The sequence below is a fragment of the Lathyrus oleraceus genome, chromosome 4, assembly GCF_024323335.1.
Source record: "Lathyrus oleraceus cultivar Zhongwan6 chromosome 4, CAAS_Psat_ZW6_1.0, whole genome shotgun sequence".
In the NCBI taxonomy this organism is placed as follows: Eukaryota; Viridiplantae; Streptophyta; class Magnoliopsida; order Fabales; family Fabaceae; genus Lathyrus; species Lathyrus oleraceus.
Window position 1 is genome coordinate 62,557,916 of NC_066582.1, and position 17,099 is coordinate 62,575,014.

The following is a 17,099-nucleotide window of genomic DNA, read 5'->3' on the forward strand; positions in this document are numbered from 1 at the left end:
TGATGGGTCTATGCAAAATGTTTACCTCGAAAGGATTTTGAAAGCAATTGTACCATAATTTGGAGATGGATTGCCCCAGAATTTTGATCCATGAAAGGATTTATCCTTGGTTAACCGACTCTTGGAGTAGTTGACTTTTCTGTGCTCTTGAGGTAGCTTGCCCCGGTATGAGCGTTGAAGCGACTTAACTCACCCTAACTGAATATTGAAGGGGTCTGCCCCTGGCCACCAGAACCTCTAGGTGATCCGCCCCTAGTTAATATAGTCTTGATATGATTTAGTCTGGATCAAAATGATTCTTGAAATGACTTGCCCCTGATTAACAGATGTTGGAGACTGTTTAAGACTGGCCAATTTTTAGAGTAACTTTCCTATGATCAACAGATGTTTAGGTGGCATGCCTCAGATTCATAGGTTGTGAGGTAGTCTTGATTCGGGTTAGCACCAACGAATGTCCAAGTTCCTCTGATTGTTCCTTATTGTTGGAATTTCCCTGACGTCAAGTACTGACTTGCAGTTAAAATTGTTTGTTTAGAAATGGTAATTTTAATGCGATGCTTATGCAAGTTTTGAAAAGAATTTATTTGAATGATGTGATAATGTGTGACGAGTGGACCATGAGTCCAAATGTAATGCTAATTTAGCAATTTAAAGTGTGAAAGACCCAGTGAGAGTAATGACATCGATGTTGAAGATTAGCAAATCTTTAGGAGTCAATTTCCGCAACCTTGCTGTAGTATGCTTTCAGAATAAACCCTACTTCAATTAGGTCTTTTAAGGGTTGTAACATGGCTTGGTTCATGGTTTTTGAAACAAAGGATGTAAGGCTCAAATTTTGTTTTAACCCACCCCTTCTTCATGATGATCTCCAATCCTACGTTCAATTAATTCGACACACACTTACTCTTACGAGATTTCAGCAGTGTAAGAAATGACAGTCACTTATTTCACTCTTTATGGATGTTGGTGACCCTTTGATTTTTGACATGATTGTCACTTAATCTTGGTTTTTCTTTTGTTAAGGGTTTTCATTGCCTCTTTTGATTTTGTTTTGATCCCTAACTTTTGCCTGAACTGCTTTTGAAGCTTTTAGTCCATCGGGACTGCCCTAATTTTTGCCTAAGTCGCCTCTTGGGTGTTCGACTTAGCGGGCTTTTCTTTGATTTTTATTTTTGATAGGTTGTGACTGCCAAGTCAATGGTCATTGAAGAACAAACGCCATAACTTTTGGATTTTGCATGGTTCCTTCTACACTTCAGGATGTGTGCGAAGAACATCATGTGGTTGATCCATAAACGGGATGCTTCGTCTTGTAATTTGAATGTGTAGTTAGATTAACTGAACACTACCCTGCCCCAGGTTTAATGTAAGGTTTTTTTAGATCCGAAAGAAACTCCTACTTCTAGGCTCGAAGTTGTTGACTAGGGATTAACTCCTTATCTCTCCAGCATTTGGGGATTTGAAACAATGCCTATACATCACCAGTAGGATTTTATCCGAAAGCATACAGCCAGTAATTATGGGTATTTTGTTTTCGTCATCCTCCCTCAAATCTTTGCTAAAATAAAAGTTATGATAAAGAAAAGTGAATGGGAGAAACACTGATGTATTTTTTTGTTTTTGATATAAGAGAAGAAAAATGAGCAAATGCAAGATAATTAATTCAAAACATGCATCATTACTTCATCAATATTACCATTAAAAACAAACAATGTTTAAACACAAGCAGCTTTTAACAACAAAGAAACTACAAATGCAAAAATAGAAACAAATCAGTCCAACGATTGCCAGTGTTGAGGATGGCTTCCTGTTTGAACTACCGGAATTAGGAGATACTCTATGAAATCTTTGAACTCATTCTAACGAGAGGTTAACGTGCACCAACAGGCTTCCTTCTGAAAAGGATACGTACCTTTTGTCGATCAATTGTTGCACTTTAACCTTGAAAGCATTGCAATCTTCAGTTGAATGCCCTATTGTTCCGACATGATATCCGTATTGCACATCAGGATCATATCCAGGTGGGTAGAGGTTGGGTATGACCATTTACTGGAGCTGGAATAACATTCTCTACGACTGCAGTCTGCTGAATATTGTCCTCCCTCTTTTCTAAAGCTATCATAGCCTCCACAAGTTGGTCTACCTGGTTTTTTCATCGAGTCATCATCTCCTCTTATTGCAATGTGATTTTGCTTCAATGGATCCATGGTTTTTTAAGAGCTACTTTTAGTGTGATATAAGTGTCGGAAAATTAACTGCAGGTTATGGACAAATGATGGATGAGTTTTTTTTTATATTTATTTATTTTGGTGAAAAATGATATGCAATGCATGACGATTGCAGATGCAATGATATATGTATGAGTGTAGTGACATGTTCAGGATCACAGGTTCATAGTGTTTTTAGATAGATCAGAATAACGGGTAAATAACGGGTATCTCTGATTAATGGAAACCCCATGGGTAGGCTCCACAGTTGGTAGGTTCCTAGATTCATGGATATTTCTTGAGAACGTCACTGCCATGAAGAAGACTCATCGGACAATAATATCATTAAGAAGATCTCGTCTAGGTGAGGTCTTCGTATTGTCCCACAAGGAAGGCTCCATGGGGATTCTACTACATGACTCTCGAGTCCAAGGTTCTAACAAGGTTCTCAGAGTCATAGATCGAGGTTGGAAATATTATTGTAAGATAGTAATACGTCCAAGGGATCTCATCTGATTGGGGCTTTCGTATTAACCCAATAAGTCTAAAACTTCGCAGGTTAATACTACATAACCGCCGGATAGAGTGGGTTAAAAGGTCCCTAGAGTCATTGATCCAACTTGAAATTACTATCGTCGTGACGAAAACTCGTCGTGCAATAATATCTCAAGAGGATCTCCTCAAGGCGGGGTCTTCGTATCTTCCCAACAAGGAAGACTCCTTGTGGGCGCCCACTACGCAACCACCAACTTAATCTTATGGTTTTTCTCAGACTCGGGTGGAGAGCCTATCTCACAAAGTATCACCGACCAGAGAACCCCAAATAAAACATACTCAATAAATCACAATACAATAATCATGACAGCATACTAATAACAGAATAAATAACAAACAGATAAAGTTAACACACAATACATCAACTGAACTAAGTTAGGCTTCACTCTCTTATGAGCTTGTCCCTAGCAGAGTCGCTATCTGTCGCATCTCGAAAAATACGATTCCTCGCGATAGTCGCGGAAAAAATTTATGTTCGAACAGAGTCACCACCGAACTTTATTTATTCCGATGAAGGAATAGGAAAATATCGATAAAACCTTTAGGAAATGGAATAATGGTCGTCGCAACCATATTCGGGTTCGGGAGTGGATTACGCAAGAGGAAGGTATTAGCACCCCTCACGTCCGCTGTACTCAGCGGGAACCTTTTAGTTCTAATGTGCGTTTCGAGTGTTAATTTATGTTTGTTTGTTATCTTTGGGTTATAAAATATTAGAAATTGAAATGGACGAGAACCTCAGAAAGGGAAAGGGGAGGTTTTTTATTAGTGTGCTCGTGAAGATACAACAATCTCCTGCCTACGTATCCTTATGGTATAATAAGGAAATCAGAGCATTCGTAGTTCGGGGAACTACGGTTGGTTGGTGTCTTTTACCGAACAGCTGTTTAGGTCGCGTTCTAAAGGCTAAACGCTGGCTTGTCTACTCTCGGCGGAGGCTTAAGCACTAGTTTGTTGTGCGCATTAGAAAGGATTAAACATTGTTCTTTCTGAAAAGAGTTTTGATCACACGAGGGTGACAAGCTGGATTAATATGTTGGATATTTTGTTTGATTGGTTATGCTATTTTTGGTTGGATGACGATTACTCGGATAGTCGAGTAAGACAACTCGTATCCTAACAGTCGGGAAAGGGAATAGAAGACTCTAGACCACTTTCTTTTTCATCCTTAATTATAGGAAATATTTGATAATAGTTAAGGTGTTTTGGCCGGATGACGGATACTCGGATAGTCGAGTAAGACAACTCGTATCCTAATAATCGGAAAAGGAATAGAAGACTCTAGACCGCTTTCTGTTTCATCCGAGTGGTTATGAAAATAAGGTTGTGTATGGTTGATGTATTTTAGAATAGACGACAAGTACTTGAATGGCTGAGGAAGACAACTAATATCCAAGCATTTGAGAGGAGGAATTGAAAACTCAAGACCATCTCCTTTTTCGTATCATTTTGATTGAGAATGATTTGACTTACGGCATGAGTTGGTGAAAAGTGACAATTGTTCGACTGGCCGAGTAAGAGAACTCGTATTCAAACAATTGAGGAGTGAAGTTGAAAACTCAAAGTCAACTCCCTTTTCATTTAGCTTACTATGAAAATATTTTGATTAAGTTATATGTTTGTGGAAAAATGATAGTTGTTCGACTAACCGAGTAAAAGAACTCGTATTCGAACAACTGAGGAGAGAAGTTGAAAGCTCAAAGTCACCTCCCTTTTCATTTAGCTTGTTTGTGAAAGTGTTTTGATTTAATCGGGGTTTGGAAGATTATAGAGGAACGACAATTATTTGACTAACCAAGTAAGAGAACTTGTATTCAAATAATCGAGGAGAAAAATTGAAGACTCAAAGTCATCTCCCTTTTCGTTTCTTATTATAAAATGATTCGATTTGTTTGTGCTTAAGTGGATTAAAAGTGACGACTATTTGACTAACCGAGTAAGAGAACTCGTATTCAAATAATCGAGGAGAGGGATTGAAAACTCAAAACCATCCCCCTTTAATTTCCAAATGAAATGGTATTCAATTCTGATTTGGGTATTTTGAATTAATTTGAATGAAAATACTTGATGTTGGATTGAGGTTTTAAATTTGTATTTTGTGAATGAATTGAACTACTTTAGTGTATTGTTCTTCTACTTGATTAAGTAAAATTGAATAGGTCTCATTGTAAGAAAGCCCAAGAATAAGCTATGTGAGGTCGATGGCGATGCTTAAAAGCAATCGGCTTACAAGGGTGTGGCAAACGGACCCAATGTTGAATCGAGAAATATGTGATTTTAATGGTTTAAAGTGGTTTTAAATTGATGATGAAATTGAATGAAATCAAGTTGGTAATTTGAGAATGATTGTGAAATTTTGACGGCGGAAGAAATTGATCAACATTTTAATTATTCAAATTAATTGATTTAAAATTCGGTTAAATTGATTAATTAGGTTAATTAAGATTAATTACCAAAATTATTTAAATAAATCAAATAATCAAGTTAATTAAAATTAATTAATCAAAATTAAATTAATTAAACAAAATTTTAATTAATTAATCAATTTAATTAAAAAAGGAAGAAATATGTGATAATGTACATTTAATTAATATGAATTGACGATGATGTGCTCAAAAATCGGTTAGTACGCAATGACAACATACTTGATGTCGTTCGCAAAAATCCTAATGTGACAAAATATTCTACTAATTTATTGAAACTTTGATGGTATAACGTCGAATCCGTAGATTAAAAAACGATTTATTATACTGAAATAAAATAGTCGGCAGCCTAGGATATATTTTCAGTATCCTAAATGAAAACAAATCCTGCATACATGGTGCTAGCCACAACCAAAATTAATTTGCGAAATGAGCGAGAGGCCATGCAATCCTACTAATGAGCACATTGACAACAGTAAGATACTAAAGGAGATAGAAATCACAATGTTACCATATGAACGTTGCAATTCATTTAAGGATATGTTTTATTATTTAAAGGCTGCAACAATTGTTTTTCATATTAGATATCAAAATCCTTTTCTGGTACTTAGAACAATGATAATATATTACCCCTTTATAAAGTACCGAAATCATAAACAATTAAAACTTTTGCTTAACAAACCTCAAACTCTCACTCATAGCAAATCGAGTGGATCATTGGAAATGTTATTTATTAGAGAGTATCAGTCCAAAGAATACCGATGTCGCTGTAAAATCAAATCATAAAACATAATGCAAAGCCGAAATTTAAACCAAACTCCAAGATACAAGGTTATCAAAAATCCAAATCCAAATCCAAATGCAGCAGACATTAATATCAAAATAACTCGATACTAAATAATGTTAAAACTGTCGTGGCCCTTACCGTTGTTACCGTAAATGTTGCCACCTGAATTTGATGTTGTTGAGAAGCAGAACCGTATTCGAAATGTTACCATGGCGGCGGACATGGTGGTCATCGGCAGTGGCGTAAGCTTTGGATTGGGCGATTGCATTACGGTGGTGACATTAGTCTCGTGACGGAGGTTGGTGGATGCCGACAGAGACGAAGGCGGAAGGCTGTTGTGGAGGTTGGAGCGATGGTGTTACGGTGGTGGCATTGGATTCGCGACGGAGGTTGGTGGATGCCGACGAAGACGGCGGCGGAAGGCTGTTGTGGAGGTTGGAGCGGCGGTGGTTTATGGTGTGAACGGAGAGGAGGGTTTCGATGTCGGTTGTCGTGACGGAGATGAGAGCGAAAGGATCGTCGGCAGTGGTTACGCGGTAAGTTTAAAGAGGAAGAAGAAGTCTTTTGAATGGGTCCAAGGTTGGGAGAGTTTGTGTGGTGGTTTACGATTTGGTTCATGGAGGTGAATTTTCGGACGGAAATGAGAGCGGCCAAGGGAAAGTTGTTCTTCTCCTTTCTTTTCTACAGAAGGTCCTTTTGGAGAAGAAGAGGTGGCACGTGGTTTTTAGAGAAACCACTCTCAATGACCCCCATTTTTCGTTTTCTCCTCTTTTTTTGTTTTTTCTTACTGATAGTGAGTGAGTGGTAGTGGATTAGAGAGGTAATGTCCTCTTATTTATTTCCTTTTTTTTGCTTATTTGTTGGAAAGAGAGAGTAAACTAGAGAGATTCTGTTGGTCAGTAATGAGTGACCTCCTCATTTCCCTCAATGCTAGCTGTCACTATATATCCGTTGGAGTGGAGAATACCAACTGGCAATCACAAAGAATCCAATGTGCAACCTTATTATAATTTTTGAAATTAATCCTTATTAAATAAAATGTGGTCTTCATAAATTTCTAAACAATATTTTAAGTTAATAAATTCTAATTACTTTAGTTGAATGATTAAAACAAGAAAAATAGTGACCGATTATAAATAGAAGTCGGATGTGAATTTGCTCGAAAAATTAAATCAGACACACTAAAATGATCAGCACAAAATATACTTATTGAAAAAATACAGCGTTTCTTCCAATTCTTAAATAAGTTTGCACCGGTTAAAAGGCTCAGGCGGGTCAAAACGCAACAAAAACAGTTTCTGAAAATTACAACGAGCACACCAGGTTAAACTACATGAAAGGTAGATTAATAATACTGGTGTCTGTAATTTTAATTCTGAAACTTTTTACCCGCTGATTTTACATGTTCTTGAGAAATGATTTAACCAGTTTGTCTGTATTTTCAATAAATTTATTCTGACTAATATTTTAGGTTTATTCATGATGGAATGCATGTCATGCTGTGCATATGATGCAAATTAAAAAATGAAATCGATTTTACAAAAATTTAAATATGTCCGGACAAAATTGGGGTATGGCACCTTCCACTTACTTCACCAATACTACTCTTGAGTATCTGCATGATGCCCATGTAAAGGCAACATTCAAACACAAGGGGTGAGAATTCATTTTAATAATAACGATATAGAATGAAGAATAGACTATAACATCTACACAATCATGCACAACAATATATCACATTCTTACATCCAAATCATAATCAACAGCATACACGACAACATCTCAATTATCATCAACATCATACAAAACCACATATCAATTATCATTAATATCATATGCACAACATCTCATCCAACAACACATTAATAACAACCAATACAAATGCAACACTTATGTAATGTACTCAACATCGACTCGACATGCATGTGGTACCAAATATGAACAATCAGGTTCATCTCACTCCATAATCCCCACCATAGGATCGATTCCCTCTTAGAAACGAAGCACACCAGAATCACTATCATCACCATAGGTAACACTTCACTAATCCCCCATAATAGAAATTAGCTACTCGCACCCGATCAATCACAATAGGGTTGAGGCTCACCAAAACTCGTTACCATCAACATAGGTAAAGCTTCACTAATCCCCCATAATAGGAATTAGCTACTCGCACCCGATCTATCACCATAAAATTGAGGCTCACCAAAATTGGACTGAAGCCCGTACACCAAGATGCATGACTCTTAAATAACATACATTAACACAATAAGGTTCACCTAAAGGATCCCGACACACATCTCATCATTTATGCATGACACTATTCATCATGCAATAACCAATTCATGTTACTACATGAATAATATCAACAAACAATAGCAACTCGTCAACATCTTAACATCATCGACATAACAACATAATTATCACACAATGATATTACAACAATGCAACGATTCATCAACCAAACGTATAAACCAATACATTTATTAACATAGTAATCATGTGAATATTATTAAAACATATTAACAATACTACCATGTTATAGGTATGAGTGTTAGCTTTCTAACGCTTCAAACGCCATAAAAAACGAACTTAGGAAATAAAAGTTATGACCAAAATCGTCGGGATGTGTCAACAATTCATTAACCGAACGTATGAACAAAAACTTCACCAACATAGTAGGCATAGGAATAATACTCAATCAATTCACCTGCCACCATCATATTATATCTCTTAGAGTTATCTTTATAATGCTTCAAACCCCAACCCAAAATGATTCACGAGTTAAAAGTTATGATCAAAACCGTGCACGAAGGCGTTACTAAAAAGTTGTTGTTTTCTAAAATTTCCAACACAATTTTCATCTTCTTCAAACCCAAAAACATCCATGAAATAATCACCAAAATTATTGTATCCCTGAAACAAAGTTATAGCCCTCTGTTTCATATATCCAACACTTCAAACGACACTCAAATTGGACTTACGGATCAAAAGTTATGGCCAAAACGATTTCGACTGAAAAACACAAAAAAAGGCTCCCGTGCTGAGCACAATTGTGACAGACAGAATGCAGAATTTTCTGCTTTTTTCATCATTGGAGGCCTACCCGACCTCCGATTTTGATTCCGTAAAAATCCAAACACTTAGAAAATTACAACTCATGCAATACTCTAATTATCTAAATTTAATTTACAGTTTTAACATAATTAAATCATTTAATCACAATTTTAAGATTATGCCTAAAACCTTCGAAATTGTAACAATGGTGGATATATGTTCAATAAGAAAAATAGAAAAATACACACACATAAGAGACACAAAATTCATCATATAATAATCATATAACAACCATCATCGCATCCAAATTCAAAATTATGAATCAAAACACCAAACCCTAAGGAGGTTAAAGTTTCCTCCATTCTACCCTTCTACCATACCAATTACTATTGGAACAACTTCCCACCCTTACCTGAATTCCTTACAAAAATTCTAAATTAAAACCTTCACTCTCTTTTCTTGATCACCCTGCCTCTTGCCTCTTTTCTCCCTTTTCTCAAATATCATGTACTGTGAAAACCTCCCTAAACCTAGGTTCCTCTTAACTTTTTATTTTTAGGGTAAACTTTTTTAAATCACCAATTTGGCTCAAACTTAATTATCTCATATTCATTCCTCCCACTAAATTTCTCAATTTCTCACATTTGGACCAATTATTCTATCTTCACTAATTAATATAATAAAAATAAATAAAATATTATTTTTAATTATCAAGATAATTCTAAATTATTCTACTTACTTCTATCATCTCTTTATACCCCTAACTCAATGATACATACCCCGCCAACACCCAGCCATAAAATAAAGCATCAAAATCCATAATTAAAACAATTAAAATATAATAAAATATCTAATAAAAAACAGGGTGTTACAACTCTCCCCCACTTAAGAAATATTCGCCCTTGAAAATTATTTGAGGAAAACAGAGTCGGATACGACTCCTTCATTTTCTTCTCACGTTCTCAAGTTATGCTCCCACCAGCTGATCCACCTCAAACTACCTTCACTAAGGCAATTTGTTTACCATGCATCTGTTTCACTTCTCGATCCTCTATCCACACGGGTGATACATCAACAATCAGATTATCTCCTACCTGCACATCATCCATCTGGATCACATGAGATGGATTCGAAATATATCTCCTCAACCGAGACACATGAAACACATCATGAAGATTTGCAAGCGGCGACGGCAAAGCAATCCGATAGGCCACTTCTCCTATCCTCTGTAAAATCTGGTATGGACCAACAAAACACGGTGTGAGCTTTCGAGACTTCAAAACTAGACCAACACCAGTTACTGGCGTAACTCTCAAAAACACGTGATCTCCCTTCTAGAACTCAATTGTTTTTCTCCTCTTGTCATGGTAACTTTTCTGACGACTCTGTGATGTTTTCATCATTTCTTGGATCATCTTGATCTTTTCAGTCGTCAAGTGAACAATCTCAGGTCCGATCACAACACGTTCGCCCGACTCATACTAACACAAATAAGTTCTACACCTCCTACCATACAACACCTCATATGATCCATTATGAGACTAGAATAGAAATTGTTGTTGTAGGTAAACTCAATCAACGACAAGTAGTTATCCCAAGTACCTCCTTGTTCTAGCACACAAACCTCAACAAGTCCTCCAAAGACTAGATAGTCCTCTCTATTTGACCACTCGTCTACGTAAGATAAGAAGAACTCAACTTCAACTTAGTACCCAAAGTAGCCTGCAGACTCTCTCAGAACCTCTATGTAAATCTCTGATCTCTATCTTACACAATACTTGAAGGATTACCATTCAACTTCACAATCTCATCAATATACATTTCATCCAGCTTCTGCAAAGGATAATTGATCCTCATTGGTACAAAATGAGCCGATTTGATCAATCTATACACAATCACCCAAATTGAATCGCATCCCTTTGAAGTCTTAGGTAAATTTATTACAAAATCCATGGAAATACGTATTTCCACTATGGAATATTCAGTGGTTGCATCAGACCCAATGACTTCTGATGTTCGGTCTTTGACTTCTGATAGGTCAAAGAAGCATACACAAATTCGGAAACCTCTTTCTTCATTCATGGCCACCAAAACATCTTCTTCAAATATTGATACATATTTGTAGCACCATGATGAATACTTAATCCACTTCTGTGACCCTCCTCAAGAATACTCCTCTTAACTTTGGGTACATCAGAAACACAAATTCTATCTCTGAACATCATCACACCATTTTCATCAACTCAGAAATCACATCCATGACCTTGGTCGATTAATGTGAGACGATTTATCAAACTCAAATCAGCTCTATGACCTTCTCTGATACCTTCAAGGATATCATTCGTCAGCTTCAACATACCCAACTTTACATTGTTAGGAGTTTCTCCACCCACTAACTCATATCTTTGTATTGCTCAATTAGTTCTAACTCTCGAGCCATAAGCATCGACCTGTGTAAAGACTTCTTACTCATCACATCAGCTACAATATTAGCTTTATCCGAATGGTAACTCAAATTAAAATCATAACCCTTAAAAAGTTCAAACCATCTCTCCTGCCTCATATTCGCCTCTTCTCATCAAATACATATTTCAAACATTTATGATCACTGAACACTTCGAATTTGGAGCCAAATAGGTAGTTCCTCAAAATCTTCCACATGAATACCATTGTTGTCAACTCAAGATCATATGTAGGGTAATTTCTTTCATGAAATCTCAACTGTCTCTAAGCATAAGCCATAAATTTACCATTTTGAATCAACACACCTCTTAGACCCATCTTCGAAGCATCACAATATACAACAAAGGACTCACTTGGATTCGTCGAAATCAAAATTGGAGCAAACATCAACTTCTTCTTGAGTTCTTGGAAACTCTTTTCACAATGCACATCCCAAACATACGCTTGACCCTTTTGAGCCAATTGAGTTAACGACAATGCTAAATTTGAAAAACCTTTAATGAACTTTCTGTAGTAACCAGTCAATCCAAGAAAAACTTCTAATCTCATTGGCATACTTCAGAGTCTCCCATTGTAACACGACATATATCTTCGATAATTGACAACTATACCACTACTAGAATCACATGATCAAGGAAACTCACTTACTTTAACCATAACTCGTATTTGGAAAACTTTACGTACAAATGGTTCTCTCTTAATGCCTACGATACAATTCTCAGATCACTCATAGCCTCATACTACCGTCCCTCATGTTCACTAATAACACTGACACACCCCACAAAGAAATACTTGGTTAAACAAACTTCTTCTCAAGCAAATCTTCTAATTGCTTCTTTAATTCCCCAACTCTGAAGTACGCACCCTATAAGGAGTCATTGACACCGGACTAGTACCATGTACTAAGTCTATAGAAAAATCTAGTTCATGCTCTAGAGGTAAATCAATGATGTCTTCAGGAAACACCTCAGGAAATTCACACACTCCAGGAAGATCACGAACAACTCCCTGTCCTCTAGCTTCCAACGAAGCTAATATCACAAACACTTGTGCCATATCCTTCACGGAGTCTCTCACTTGCTTAGCTGATACAAACGTCAACTTTTCACCTCCATTGAATTCAAATTCACACTCTAGAGGCAAGTTGCAGATATCTTTAGGAAAACATCAAGAATCACACACCACTGACATAACACTAGTCATCACACTTCTCTCTACTCTCCAAGAAACAACCCTAACATTACCTAGTCGTTTTCCCTAAAGACTTCCCAACTTGACCAGCAGACAAGAATCTCAAATCCATATCATCTTTAGTGTTAGGAATAACACATCTTTAACATCGCTTGAGCTCTTGCAATCAGTGACACACTGCACCAACTTAACAAAACAATTGGTAAACACTTGGTTTAACTCCAACCAATTCATTCCAAGAATAACATCAACTTGTTCCAATAAAATACAAACCATACACATCCTCAGGGAACACATCACGATACCTAACACACCACCAGTTCATCTCTGGCCAAAACATCACCTTTCCCCTCACAAGGAAGCGACCAACGAGAACACCTGACCGTATTCCCTCAAGGATCACACCATTTTTCTAACCAACATCATCCTCGAATCCGACCACTCTTCACGTTCAGGAAAAGCACAACATTCTCAAAACAGTTTAACTAGCCAACACTGCACTCTTGCATGCAACAACATAATGTCCAAGCTCGATACAGTTGGAACATCTAAGATAAGCATACGCTTCTCCCCCACTTGTTTCATTCCCAACCTGCAAATGGAAAATAAAACAAGCATCGACAGTGTTCTCACACACATGTCGCATACTAGGGAACAAACATAATTAAACAACCTGGTCGGACGGACCGACCTGCTCTAATACCACTAGTGTAACACCCTAAACCCCACACATAATTTATCAAGTAAATTAAATATAAAATAAAACCATGTATGGTGTCACACATTCATAACACACATGACCTGCTCTATAACACGGGTTTCAACAGTAAATTTCAATACACACATCTGTAATAAGGATGTTTACACGGCATCCCACTTATATGAATCATACTTGGGATGTTTACACGACATCCTTCTCATCTGACTGGTATTATATATTCACAAAATAACGTATTCATAACTTGTCACTGCATGCTCACTTCCATTTTAAAGTATCATCGCACCGGAATTATCATCACAATTATGGAAGATAAAGCAAGTAATAACATCTAGTCTTAACTTCAATTGTAATAACAAAATAAGAGAGTTATAATCAATCAACTCAACATCTTAATAATTCTCAACAATAAAATTAGTCTTATGACTTCAACAAAATCATACATAAGGAATAAAATAAGTGTTTAACCCAACCTGATGTTACATGATAAGAGCAAAGTACCACTAGTAAAAGCGACAAAATAAAGAAGTAATCCAAGAGCTACCTTCCACTTACTTCAGCAATACTACTCTTGAGTATTTGCACGATGCCTATGTAAAGACAATATTCAAATAGAAGGGGTGAGAATTCATTTCAATAATAACGATATAGAATGAAGAATAGACTATAACATCTACACAATCATGCACAACAATATATCACATTCTTACATCTAAATCATAATCAACATCATACACGATAACATATCAATTATCATCAACATCATACAAAACCACATATCAATTATCATTAACATATTATGCAACAACATCTCACCCAACAACACATTAATAAAGACCAATACAAATGCAACACTTATGCAATATACTCAACACCGACTCGACATGCATGTGGTTCCAAATATGAACACTTGGGTTCATCTCACTCCATGATCCCTACCATAGGATCGATTCCCTCTTGGAACCGAAGCACACCAAAATCGCTACCATCACATTAGATAGAGCTTCACTAATCCCCCATAATAGGAATTAGTTACTCGCACCCGATCCATCACAATGGGATCGAGGCTCATGATCACACTGAATTACATCGTGTTTTTGACTCGGATTTCACATGTTTATTAGGACTTTATTATCATTTTGTTTGTATTATGCTCTCTTTTATCTTATTTTAAAATATTTAGCACTTTCGGACCCTTTTAGAAGAAACGAAGCAAAAAGACCTAAAATAAGGGTTTTTCGGCAAAAATTACACACATGGCGTTGCACATGGCGGTCGCTATAGGAGAAGCCATGAGTCGTCAGCCATCAACTAGGAGGTAACCGCGACGTTCCCATGATCTTCCCCATTTACACACATGGTGGGCGCCATGAAGGGATGGAGGGCGCCACCTTTGGAAATCACGTTCCTACTAAGGAGAAGTTAGAGGGCACCATGGTCTTTGCAAGCTGCTGAAATCCTCTATAAATAGTTCGTTCCATTTCATTTTCAAACCATCCAACTTAGTTTACAATACTAAGCCTATATTTATCATTTGTAAAAGCGGTAATCTGTCACATCGGGGGGTTATCGCACCATAGTGAGATTGAGTTGGGTCACTTCGAGTTGATGTCGTCTTTATCTTCAGGAGTCGGAGGTTTATTTTTCTTGTACCAGATTTAAAGCCCTCCATTTGGAGCAGGTTCTTATTTATCGCCTTTATTTATTTATTTGTCATCGCTTTACTTTATTTATTTTCCGCACTCGCTTTACTTTATTTATTTTCCGCACTCGCTTTACTTTATTTATTTTCCGCACTCGCTTTACTTTATTCATTTTCCACACTCGCTTTACTTTATTTATTTTCCGCACTCGTTTTACTTTATTTATTTTCCGCACTTTACTCACTCTTTACGCCTCACATTCTAAAACAAACTTTTCATCATGATCAATACCGTTGTGTTTGTTTGTGTTACCATGTCTGGCTAAATCTTTTAAAGGTTAGAATGTAAGGATCGCGGTTAAAGTAATGTTTCACATATTGAATCTGTAGAAATACTTTAAAGGCTGTTTTGATTTTTAACTTGAGTTCTCTAAAACAAACTTGGTTAGTTTTAGTTATTCAAGGAGTGCGAAAGCACCCTGGCTTAGTTAACTAGGAATTTTTATCACTTTAAGGAAAAACTATTTTTGAAACTATTTTCAGACGTGTTGATAGATCTAAAATCGGGAAACTCCTCGGGTAAAACTTTCCAAATCAAAATCACTTTTCGACTAAGTTTATGAGTCTTATTTCTTAAAAATAAGTTTACTACTTTAGCGTTCTGCGCACCTTTTATAAGTGACAATAAAAGGCCTTAATTAAGAGTAAACTCGATTCTGAATATGAGAAAGCGACAGTTCCTGTTAAATGGATTCTTTTCAAGAGTAGAAAATATTGCCTCATAAGTAGTTCTATTTAGACAATCGAAACATCACTTAACTGACGTGAAATACATTCAACCTGTCTTTACCTGCATTTATTATTTACCATTGTTTTGAAAACCCAATATCTCTTTCATACCACATTAGATAAACATTGTAACGATAGTAATCGATAGATTGACAATTTGGTCTCTGTGGGATCGATATTCTTTTATATTACTTTGACGCAATTCATGCACTTGCGAATTCACAGGATCAAGTTTTTGGCGCCGTTATCGGGGACCAACTTCGTCAAATTTCGTACCCTGTTGTTACACCGTCTAGACTAAGGCATTATTAGCTGGTAAATGCGAAGAACTCGTAGTACCGACAATTTAGTAGATCCTTTAGCGGAACCCGAACGTTACACTCGTACACGCCTCTTACTCATCCGAATTAAGAAAGCTATGGCCGAGAATCACGACCGGAGACCTCTTAAGGAATTTGCCCAACCCTCTGACGAGGAACCTAGTTCGAGTATAGTAAACCCCCCTTATTCCTGCTAACAATTTCGAACTAAAACCGTCTTTGTTGCAGTTAGTGCAACAGAACCAATACGCGGGTCTCGCTACTGAGAACCCAAATCAACATTTAAAAGTTTTTATCCAACTAGCCGACACCTTTAAATCTAACGGCGCTTCACCCAATGCGATTCGTTTAAGATTATTTCCTTTCTCCCTCAGGGATAGAGCACGTTCATGGTTAGATTCACTTCCAGCTAACTCAATAACTACTTGGGAAGACCTTATGAGAGTATTCCTTGCTAGATATTTCCCCCATAGTAAGACTGTTATTCTTCGAAACCAAATAACTAAATTTACTCATAACCAAGGAGAATCACTTTTCGAAGCTTGGGAGAGATATAAAGAGCTATTAAGAGTCTCTCCACACCATAGCCTAGAACAATGGCTGATCGTTCATACCTTCTACAATGGACTCCATTATAACACCAAGATGAGCATCGGTGTTGCCGTAAGTGGCGCTCTGATGAACAAACCTTATCCTGAAGCTTGTGACCTAATTGAGGAAATGGCCCAAAACCATTACCAATGGGGAACTGAATGAGCATCAATAGAGAAAAAGGAGACCCAAGGTGGAATACATGAGGTAAGCTCTCTAGACATGATGTAGGCGAAAATGGACGCTTTAGCCCTTAGGGTCGAACATATGTCTACAAACACTAACACCGTAACAGTAGTCCACACAGAGTGCGAACTATGTGGATCTAAAGGACATGAATCGGCGGAGTGTAACCT

The 17,099-nt window shown here is 36.9% G+C and overlaps 1 non-coding gene across 1 annotated transcript; it reads right to left on the minus strand.

The window, feature by feature from the left end:
* Positions 1 to 16,635: 16,635 nt before the first annotated feature.
* On the minus strand, positions 16,636 to 16,742 carry LOC127077387 (small nucleolar RNA R71). Its single transcript, XR_007787204.1, has one exon. It is a non-coding gene; the product is annotated as a small nucleolar RNA R71 (small nucleolar RNA).
* Between the last annotated feature and the right edge of the window lie 357 nt (positions 16,743 to 17,099).